Source organism: Emydura macquarii, unplaced genomic scaffold (assembly GCF_026122565.2).
Source record: "Emydura macquarii macquarii isolate MOO-44397 ecotype Brisbane River unplaced genomic scaffold, CSIRO-AGI_Emac_v2 contig_3534, whole genome shotgun sequence".
Lineage (NCBI taxonomy): Eukaryota > Metazoa > Chordata > Testudines > Chelidae > Emydura > Emydura macquarii.
The window spans coordinates 921,623-931,871 of record NW_027133671.1 but is presented as its reverse complement, the minus strand read 5'-3'; positions in this window follow the sequence as shown (position 1 = coordinate 931,871).

Below are 10,249 nucleotides of genomic sequence, written 5' to 3'. Positions count from 1 at the left end.
TCAAAGCTCCTGACCTGCCGGTTCATTGGCTGAATTGATTAAGCCAATGAGATCAAAGTATACAAATTGAACTGACAGGAGGGAGCGAGTGAGAATGAGTTGACTTACCTCTGAGGTCACAATGAAAAGTTACAGAGGGGTAACTGCAGAACTGTATTGTGTGGGGGGGGAGGGGAAGGGAGGTGGGGGGAGGGAGAAAGAATCCCCGAGATAAGACGGGCTCTTCTGCTGGGTTAAGTGTATAACTGGATAGATTTACAATATTGTTGGATGAGTCAAGGGTATCACAGTTGTGGTCCCTTGTGGCACGTAGGAGCTTAGATAGTGTAGAATCCTTTTTCCTCTGGAGAGAAGCAAAGTGAGTGTTGTAAATGGCCTGTCTTGTTTTTGGAGAGATCAACCACTTGGAAGTTTCTGTGGAAGTTTGGCTTTTCATGAGATTACCCAGGATTGAGAGTTGTTTCTTGATCTTCTCCTGTTTGCTGTACAAAATGCTGATCAGGTGGTTCCGTAGTTTTTTTGAGAGCATGAGACACAATCTCTCACCATAGTCTGTATAATATAATGATTGTAAGGGATTTTTCACTGTCAGTCCATTTGGTATGATGTCTATTTGTTTGCACCATCAGGGCGGGGCTGAAATCCGGTTTTTCCAGTGTTCTGTTCCAATTGTCACAAAACCCACAATAGATTTACCCCAAAAAGAAAAAGGCTTAACTATGTCACCTCCATGTTGCACTTCAGTAACAGGCATGCTGGCAGCAGATACCAGCTGAAGGTGGCAGCATTGTCCTCACAGCTTTGCAGGCTGACCCTACACAACCATGTAACCCCACCTGTCAGAGCCATTTTTAACACACCCTAAAGGAGTCTAGCTCCCAACCACCCCATGCAGGCAGAGCCTTAGGAAAAGAAGCTTAGCAGGGACCAGAGGCTTTTTGCACTGCGCCCCAGCCTGCCTGCTGCAGCTTCCAGCGTTTTTGTTGGCCATCAGATATTTGGGGCAGTGAGGGGCAGCTTTTCCTCCCAGCTATCACTAGAGACACTGCAAGAGTCATTCACGCCCTTCCGTGGACCAGCTCCTGTGCCGAGAATGAGCGATCTAGGGGCCAGTTGGGCATGGGAAAGAGCCCTGAAGAGCTCCGAGGGGGGCTAAGGCTTTGGGGTGGAGGATCAGAAAATAGGGGGAAGATTCCCCATAGAGTAGCAAGGCTGATGGGAAGTGCAGTGGAAGAGAGATGGCATGGCTCTCCTCCAGAGAGAAATAAGGGGAGGGGCAGAGCAAGGTGCCATCTGCCTGGACATTAAGAGATGCCTCCTTTGCCAGTGCCCTGTGAATAGGTAAGATTTTGCAAGTCAGTAAGACCTGGTCCATGGCCGGGGCTGTGAGGCGCCATGGTCATGCAGATAGATCATAATCCAGTGCAAACACTGTGCAAATTGGAACTAAGGACTTGAGAAGCCCAGTGCAGCCCAGTCTAGTCACTTAACTGCCACACACCACACATGTGAGAGAGGTGAAATCAGGGCCCTTATTATAATCAGCAGTGACCTCACCTGCCAGCTCAGACCTGCCCCATCTCTCTTTCTGGCCCTGCCTAACCTCAGGGTCTCCAGTCCTTAGGGCTTCTCAAGAAACCTCAGGCCTTTTGCAGGGGCAGTGCCAGGCTTCCGCAGCAGTAAGAGGGATGCTGAACAGAACAAGAGGGGGGCAGGAAGGCTGGCCCAGTGGTTAGGCCTTACCCTGAAGAACCCAGTTAAGTCCCTTGCTCTGCCACAGAGTCTCTGTGTGACCCTGGGCAAGTCCCTTAGCCTCTGTGCCTCAGTTCCCCTCTGTACAATGGGACAGTAATCCTTCTGCCAATGGTGTTGGAAGCAACAGGGGCTGGATCCTTATTTTACGGGATTATCTACAAATCTCAGGTTTTGGCTTGAGCCTCCATCCAATAATCTGAGAACCTGTAACCATGCAGGGCACCTCTGCTAGGCAAATCTGTACCCTCTCACAAGCGCAGATGTTTAAATAAACACACTTTATGGGCATGGGGGAGAAAAGGGAAAGCCCGGCTTGAACTGGGACAAATATTTGCAGTTTAACACCTTCCATCACCAGTTCTCAGGGTGCGCAAATCACAGTCCAAAACAATTGGGCCCTGAATAGCTGATACTGTTTGTTCTGCCCTCAGCCTCTCACTCTCAGGGCACAGGCCCCCAGATTCCTCGCTCACAGCTGGCAGTTCCAGGAGTCCAGAAAAACTGGGGTCCCTGTTTCATAGGCAACTCTGGGGCTCTACCAGCTGGCCTGAAATACAGATTTCAGCAGGTAGGACAAGGAGGCCTTGCCAGCATCAGTAGGCTGATGCAGACGGTTGCTGTGAATCCCTCTGCCTCCACCGTAGCGCACACAAAATGCCCTCACTCGTCTGCTGCTGGAAGCTGGTCTCTGGGTGAACGCAGCTGCTGCTTTGGACTCCCTGCTGCTTGGCTCCAACCTCTGCTTGCCGTTAGCTAAACCACGGGAGCCTCTGGTAAGCTCTGCTCACATAAAACAATTCCTTCCAGCTCTTGAGGGCCAGGAGTTTAAAGAACCCACCAGGGTCCCTGGCACACAGAAAAGCATTTGCAGCAAACCAAAAACGTGCCATATATCCGTCTCTCTTTCTTTGTTTTCCAGAGGTAGCCAGGGGCTCTTACCCCTCCTCGGCAAACATCAGTTTTCCTCAGGGTGACTCGGTATCCCATCATTGTCCAGGTTCCCAACAGGGGTAAACTCAAAAATTTGGGTGCAAAGTAAAAAATTTAGTCAAATTATACCCCAGCATCCCCAAACTACTGGCAGTTAATCTGTAAGTGAAGTCCAGCCTGATGTATCATTTTCCTGATTGAAAATGTGGATTCCCAATGGAAGAGAGAACCCCCAGGGTCACGGCCAGGGAGTGGTTTAACTAGGAGGGAAAGTCCAATTCTACCATTCCCCAAAGTAGGCCCTACCTCTTGACGTCATGCCTTAGGCTTCTGTGCATAGGATTGGTGAGACCAGTAGAGGATGCTGTGTCCAGGTCTGGTATCGACACTGGAAAAGGACCGTTGAAAACCAGGAATGGGTTCAGTACAGCTCAGGCTGTGTTTTGTTTTATCTAAGAGATGGTGATGAGGTTACTTGGTTTCACAGTCAATGGGCCCAGAGATGACACAGGCCTATTGATAGAGGGGGTAGAGTGAGGGCAGCAAAGCTGGGGGGGCATGCCCCCCCATGCATTGCCTCTTCATGGGTACCAACAACGAGAAGAGATTTCTGATAGTACAGGGCTCCGTGATGTAGCAGACAAAGGTATGACAGGATCCAATGAGGGAAAGCCAAAGCAAGACAAATTCAGACTAGAAATAAAGGGCAGGAAACTAATTAACTAATTAACCATTGGAACATGGGGATGGGGTGGGTTCACCGGCACTTGGCACCTTTCACTCAAGATGGCAGATCTCCTTCCGAGAGATCTGCTCTAACTCAACCAGAAGTTATTGCAACTGATGCAGCAATCTGGCTGCATTCTGCAGGAGTCAGATTAGATGTTCCCAATGGTCCCTCCGGGCCTTGGAATCTATGAATCCCTTAAACCCCTTTCTCTGTCCTGGGGATAAGCCCTGCCCCCTGCTCTCTCACGGGGCCTAGGATCCACATTTTGTTGAACTCACTGTGTCTCCCCCCGCCACTGGAGCATTCATTCTCTCTGCCTCCCAGTGCTCTGAGCCCCATCTCTCTGCTGCCTGGGCTTTCTTGCTGCTTTGTCCCTCATGTCCTATTCCTTCGTAATCGATTCCTGGGTACCAGGCTTTCCCCCTGGGTCCTAGAGCCATCACTGCCCCTTCCCTGAAGCTCAAAGCACACTTTTTCTTTCTTCTCTGGGACCTGGGGCCTTTGTCCCTGCAGCCAGCGACCTTCAGTCCTGCTCTGCAGCGAGTCAGGCCATGCCGCTGGTTTGAAGCCAGCCAGTCCTGTTTTTGGTAACGTTTGTCCTTGTCTGGTACCGGACATGGCTCTGTCTGGTATCAGAGCACTCTAGCGTGACCTCGTACACAGGTCTTTGCAGCGAAGGCAGGGTCAGGCCTGCTATGTTCCAGAAGCACCTGGCTGTCCAGTATTCTGGAGGTGCATCGGGGCTACTCTATCTGCAGCATCCACTGCTATTCCAGCCCCTGCTGAGCCCAGGCTCATTCACACACAGGGTTCGTCTGCCCAGCAGCTAGACACCCGCACTTGGCTCCTGCCAGCTCTGGGACCTTCCCACCTCATAGTGCCCCGGCTCCAGCCTGACCTCAGAAGTCTACACAGCAGTGAAACAGCCCCACAGCCTGCGCCAGAGTCAGCTGGCACAGGCCAGACATGGGTCTCTAGGTGTGTGTGGACATGCCAAGAGGCCAGTCACTGTTGACAGAGAAGCAGAGCTGAGGAACTCATTTCCACTTGGGACGGAGGGGAAGAACTGAATCCATCACTCTGGCGGTGAGAACCACCACCCAGGTAGACCCTGGCTGGATTTTGAAGAATACGGTTGCTGGGGCATGGTTCTCTTCTTCGTTTTAAACTAAACAACCGTTTCCTCAAAGTGTGACTCATCCAGTGACAAGGCGTGCCTTTGTTTCCTCCGGTGCCATGGTAACCAACCACATTCACAACACCACCCCTCACCGCACTGTTTGCTATTGGTTGCCATGGAGGATGGATGTCGTCCTTGGTCTCATGCCACTCGTCTGTGATAATCATTGCCCTGTGACCACACCAGCAGCATTAAGATGTCTCATGATCCTGACCCAGTGCTTGTGCCCGCACCCACAAGAGAACATCAGCCTTTCATTCTGGGAGAGCATCCCAGATTTTTTATCCTGTGGAAAGCCCCTCTGCTGGGCCAACCCAACTTCCTAGCCAAAGAGGTTTCCTGAATTGCCCTCAGCTCCTTCCCCAACCCAGATATGGCGCACGCCCAGCTTTGCTAGAGATGGATGAACTAGCACCTTCCCTCAGAGCCAACCTCTCATCCACCAAGGGCCTGCTAGGCCAATCATGCCACCATAGGCAAACCGCCCACCCGGGTGGGACTGTTCCTTCCTGTTTGGTAAGGCAAGAATGTGGTGGCAGTAGGATGCCACTCCCTGAGGAGATTTGATTCTCTACAGGGCCAGTGCTGGAGTTACACATACACAGAGCCCTTGGGATGCAAGCTTTTCTGGTTCTTCTCCTAGGTCGCACCAGCACTGGGAGCCACACCACTCCTTCAGACATGCAGCATCTCCCCTCAGTGGGCCAAAGGGCCTGGATTGCCTTTTGTGGTACCTGCTCCCCCTCAGAAGGTTGGAGTCTGCAAACACACAGCCATTTATGTTCCCCAGTGCTGACCTCCAGCATGCTCAGCTACTGCTTGAGCCTCAGCAGAAGGGCCGACCAGACCTTGGCTCCTTGTCTAATACATACAGGGTTCCAGCTGTGAGCTGGGACCTTTTTTTTATTATTATTATTATTTTTGAGGCCAGCTGCCATTTTGAGTTTGCTCTGGTGTTTTCCCCTGCTGCTTGGCTCCATCTAGGAATGCTAGAGGCATTTCCACATCCAGCTCAAAACAGGAAGTGAGGAAGGATGTGAAAAGGAAAACAAAAGGTTTAGTGAAGAGCCCCAAACGCAGCGCTGCTCATGCCCTTAGGTCAAGTTCACTTAGCCTTCTCCTTACAGGATCATTCCTAGTTTTCCCAGCATTTCCACGTGGTTATCGCTGACCCTCCTGGGTTGCTCCTTGCCACACATAGGCCAAAAGGAATCCATTAAACAAGAGTATAAAATTAGTCCTAGCTCAGCAACATCAGTGTATCTACATACATCTGCTGGCCCTTTCCTCCAGCTTCAGCAAGAAATCATGGGGCCAGGCCCCAGTTTTGTTTATATGCCTCCAGTTCCAGGAGCCCTGTGAAATCTTCTCACCTTGCTCTTAGCAGACTGGGACTTAATTTGTTTCTTTTCGTTCTGAATCCCCTTGAGAGGAAATGCATCGCTAACCAACCTGCAAAGACCAGACAGGATTTATTTTCTTCTTTTAGAGGCAGTGCTGCTAGGGCTGGGAGCATTTTTGCTTTATTGGAGACATAACGTGTCATCCCAGGGCTCCAGCTGGCAGCTGCAGAACCTGGAAATACCTAGATCTTTCCATGGAGCCCATCACCCTGGGCTCTGTGTGGCAGCATCACAGCATTTGCCACACAGGGAGGTGTGCTGTATCTGGGCTGGCTGACTCCAGGGTCACTGGGGGCCTGGACAACGAGACAAGCAGTGGTGCTTGAGAGAGGAGTTTGGCTTGCTAGGTAGAAGGAGTGTTATGGCAGAGCTAGGACAGCCTTAGACAGTATTTTAGGGTCTTAGCAAGCTCGAGGGACTGAGGGATGGAGGAATGTACTTCAGGAGCCAAAAATCTGGTTTGCCCCATGGACTTGCCCCATGGACTTGCCAACTCACATGGCACAGCTGAACTCAGCTGCTTGAGAAATGCAGGAGTTGGAACTAGTCAGCCGTTGCTTCGCCTCCATCAGAACTGGAGGCCAGTACGAATCCTGGAGCGCCATGTGCTCCCTGCCACAAACATTGCAGAGTCAGCAGATAGCCACGTTCTGCATAAGGTGAAGTTTCTGCATGATCTTCAGTTACAGCCCCATGAAGAGCTTTTTGCAGGCTGAAGGGACAAAGCCCTGGATAACAATAGTGAGATCCACATCTGCTAAGAGAGGTCACAGCCTCCCAGCCAGACACAGGTGGTGCTTGATCAGCCGAGGGTCCAGTAAGGTATCCTGGTTCTTCACTTGAGTAACAAAAAGGCAGAGACATATTTTATCACTCACCGTTCCCACTGGATTTTTCCCCCAATCAGCGGAGCACCATCTCTGCCTTCTTGGGACACATTTCACCAAGCTAATCCTCAACCACACCACGCCCCTTGCATGAAGGGGAAACAAAGACTGTACAATGAAAGAGAAACGTGAAGCTGAATGTCATCAGCATGTTGGTACTGCAGCCCCAGTTGCCCTTCTATCTCCGTAGCCACATGGCCATGTGGACCAAAAGGAGGATCAGAATGGGATCCTGCAAAACCCCACGCCTGGGAGCAGAAGAATAATTCACTCAGAGAACCCCCAGGGAGCTCTCCAAGAGAAAAGAACAGGCCTGCTTTGGTTACACGTATTTTCAAGTGGTTTTCCTTCCATCATGTGGATAGAATTCCATTCTTCCTTCATTAGCCCCTCAACAGGGGGAGTGTTTGAACCACAGCCTCCGCTCTACTGATCTTCCCACACAGAGATACATCACATGCTGACACACCACCTGTGAGCAGTATGGTTCAGGGGACAGGGCAGGAGACCCGGGTTCTATTCTGGAATGGTTTTACCTCTGTATTTGGCCCTGGTGCGACCACTGCTGGAGTACTGCGTCCAGTTCTGGTGTCCACAATTCAATTCAAGAAGGATGTTGCTGAATTGGAGGGGGTTCAGAGAAGAGCCTGGAGAATGATTAAGGGATTAAAAAACCTGACTTATAGTGATAAACTATATAGACTGAGCTATTTTGAATCTAACAAATAAAGTTTGAGGGAAGGACTCAATCACAGTCTACAAATAGATGCATGGGGAACAGAAAGTTGATCAAGGGGTCTTCGATCTAGCAGACAAAAGGTCTAACAAGTTCCAGTGGTTGGAAGTTAAAGCCAGACAAATTCAGACTGGAAACACAGAATACATTTTAATCGGTTTCATCATTTTAAACATTAGAACAACTTACCAAGGGGGACTGTCGGTTCTCCATCACATCCCACTTTGATTGAAAGGCATTGTCAAGTTTTTCTAAAAAGAGTGGCTGTAGTCAAACCGGAATTAATTAGGGCAGGTTTCTGGCCTGTGCTATGCAGGAAGTCAGATTACATGATCAAACTGGCCATTCTGGGCATTAGAACCTATGTCTGTCTGTCTCTCTCTCTCACCCTCCTCCCCCAGAGCTGGTAGGAAATTTTTTTAAATGTTCAAAACCAGAAGAGATTCTGTGAAAATTTCCCTCCTCTCTGACTTTTGTAAAGCAGCTGCATAACTGATGCAGAAAGAAACACACACTTCAGAGTCACTCTTAGCAAAAGACGCTTGGGTTTGTATGCAAATCAGAACCAGTGCAGGTTCACACCAATCCAGACCCAAACCTTGACTGAGGCTGTAGGACACTCACTCCAATTTTGTTGTCTTTTACACACCCTTCCTCACTTCCTGTTTTCAGCCACAAGCGGAAATACCCAAGATTGCCACAGAAGTTATTCTCATCAGATTGGGCTAGAATCAGATAGCCTGAGTCACAGACCAAGGAGGTTTTGAGAAGCACTGCAAGCTGTTAGATGAACACCTAATGATTCTCTATCATTCAGCCCATTACTGTTCCCTGTCTTGGTGTCTCTCCTTCACCTGCTAGAGCAGGGCAGTGAAAGTGGTTGTGAAACAAATGTTCATCTCCTGGCTTCAGGGAGTGTAGAAGCTAAAAGCTTCTCAATAGGAGAGACCTGGAAAATCCATCAACCCTGGAAAATCCATAGGGAGGCATGAATTTTTCTGAGTTATCCTGTGGCTGTTAGAATTTTGTTTGGAATCGTGAAAAGAAGTTTGGCTCAGTGTCAATAATCCTTTTCCAGAAGTTTGGGCTAACAGAGGAGCAGACATAGGAAGCAGGCCATGGGTCTTGGTGACTGTTCTGTATGATGCTAGCTGAAATCCTGGTCCTATGGAAGTCAAGGGCTGGAAGGGAAGAAATGCTTTTGAGGCCTAGGGGAAAAAATACCTTATACAGAGAGACGGAAGGAGCCCAATCTGATTAGTTTAAAGAGAAGATTAAGAGGTGACGATTACAGTATACAAGTACCTTCATGGGGGGAAGGCACCAGGGCTAAAAAGAGCTCTTTAATCTAGTGATGAAAGGCATAACAACAAGAACCAGTGGCTGGAAGTTAACTCCAGCCAAATTCAAATTAGAAATTAGGCGCAATTTTTTGTTTAAGGGCAATGAACCACCAGAACAAACTATCAAGAAGAGTGGTGGAGTCGCCTTCTCTTGAAGTCTTCAACTTTATTGCCTTGTATTCCACCATCTGTCTGTCTATATCCATCTGTTATCCTATAGTTAAATTTTAAGATTTTTGGGGCAAGGACCATCTTTTTTTCCCCTTGTGTCTGTACAGTACCTAGCACAGTGGGATCCTGATCCACGTCTGGGACTTCAAGGCTCTGTGGTAATACAATAAATAATAAATCCAGACAGGATGCCTCTCTGGAAGATAAGCTTTAGTCAGACAAGTTATTGGGCTCACTACAGGAGTAAGTGGATGAAGTTCTCTAGCTGGTGTTGTACTGCAGGTCAACCTCAGTGATATAATGGTCCCCTTTGGTTTAAAAAAAAAAAAAAAAAAAATTAAGGATCCATGGGAGTTGCACCATTAACTCAAATGCAGCCAGGAATTTACCCATTATGTTTTACATGGTCTTTGAGGACAGCTTCTTCCTGTACTATCCTCAGGAAGCAACACATGAAACAAGTTACCATTTTTCAGATTCATCCTCACATTTATAACCCTGGTGGCTTCATCTCATATGCTCTGGAATTAGCTGGTATTTGTCCAGTACTTTGAAGTGCTATACAAGTGCATTAAGAAGCATTTATCCTGAAAGCCACAATTTACTTTAATACAGTAATTTTGGACAGTTCATATGCAGCGTTATTTATGATCAAAGTGTTTCCTGAGCATAGTCCTTGGTGCTTAAAACAGGAACTAATTATTTACAGGATTGCAGGATGGAGAGGATAAATTTGCAGTAAAAGGATTTCTTGGTACATTCCCTCCCCCCGAATAACATCATCAGCAATGTTTTTACCCTGAATATAAACAGGGATGTTTGTAATTGAGCAATGATTTTGCAATCACCGTTTATGCTGATTCACTGGAAACAGATCTTTCCTTCAGCTCCTAGACAGTTGCCAGAGCGTTCAGTTTCCCCAGCGAAGAAATCCAAGGCATTTGAGACTACAGCAGCAGCAATCCAGAAATGCTTCTTTGAAGTGAATGGGGGACTCTGGAATTACACCAGTATACGTGACACAAGAAACAGGCAGTTTATCTCAGGGAGTTGTGAGCTGCCTGCAGAACGCAGGCTGCTACTGTTTAAAAGTAGCTGCTCTGGTACCTATGTC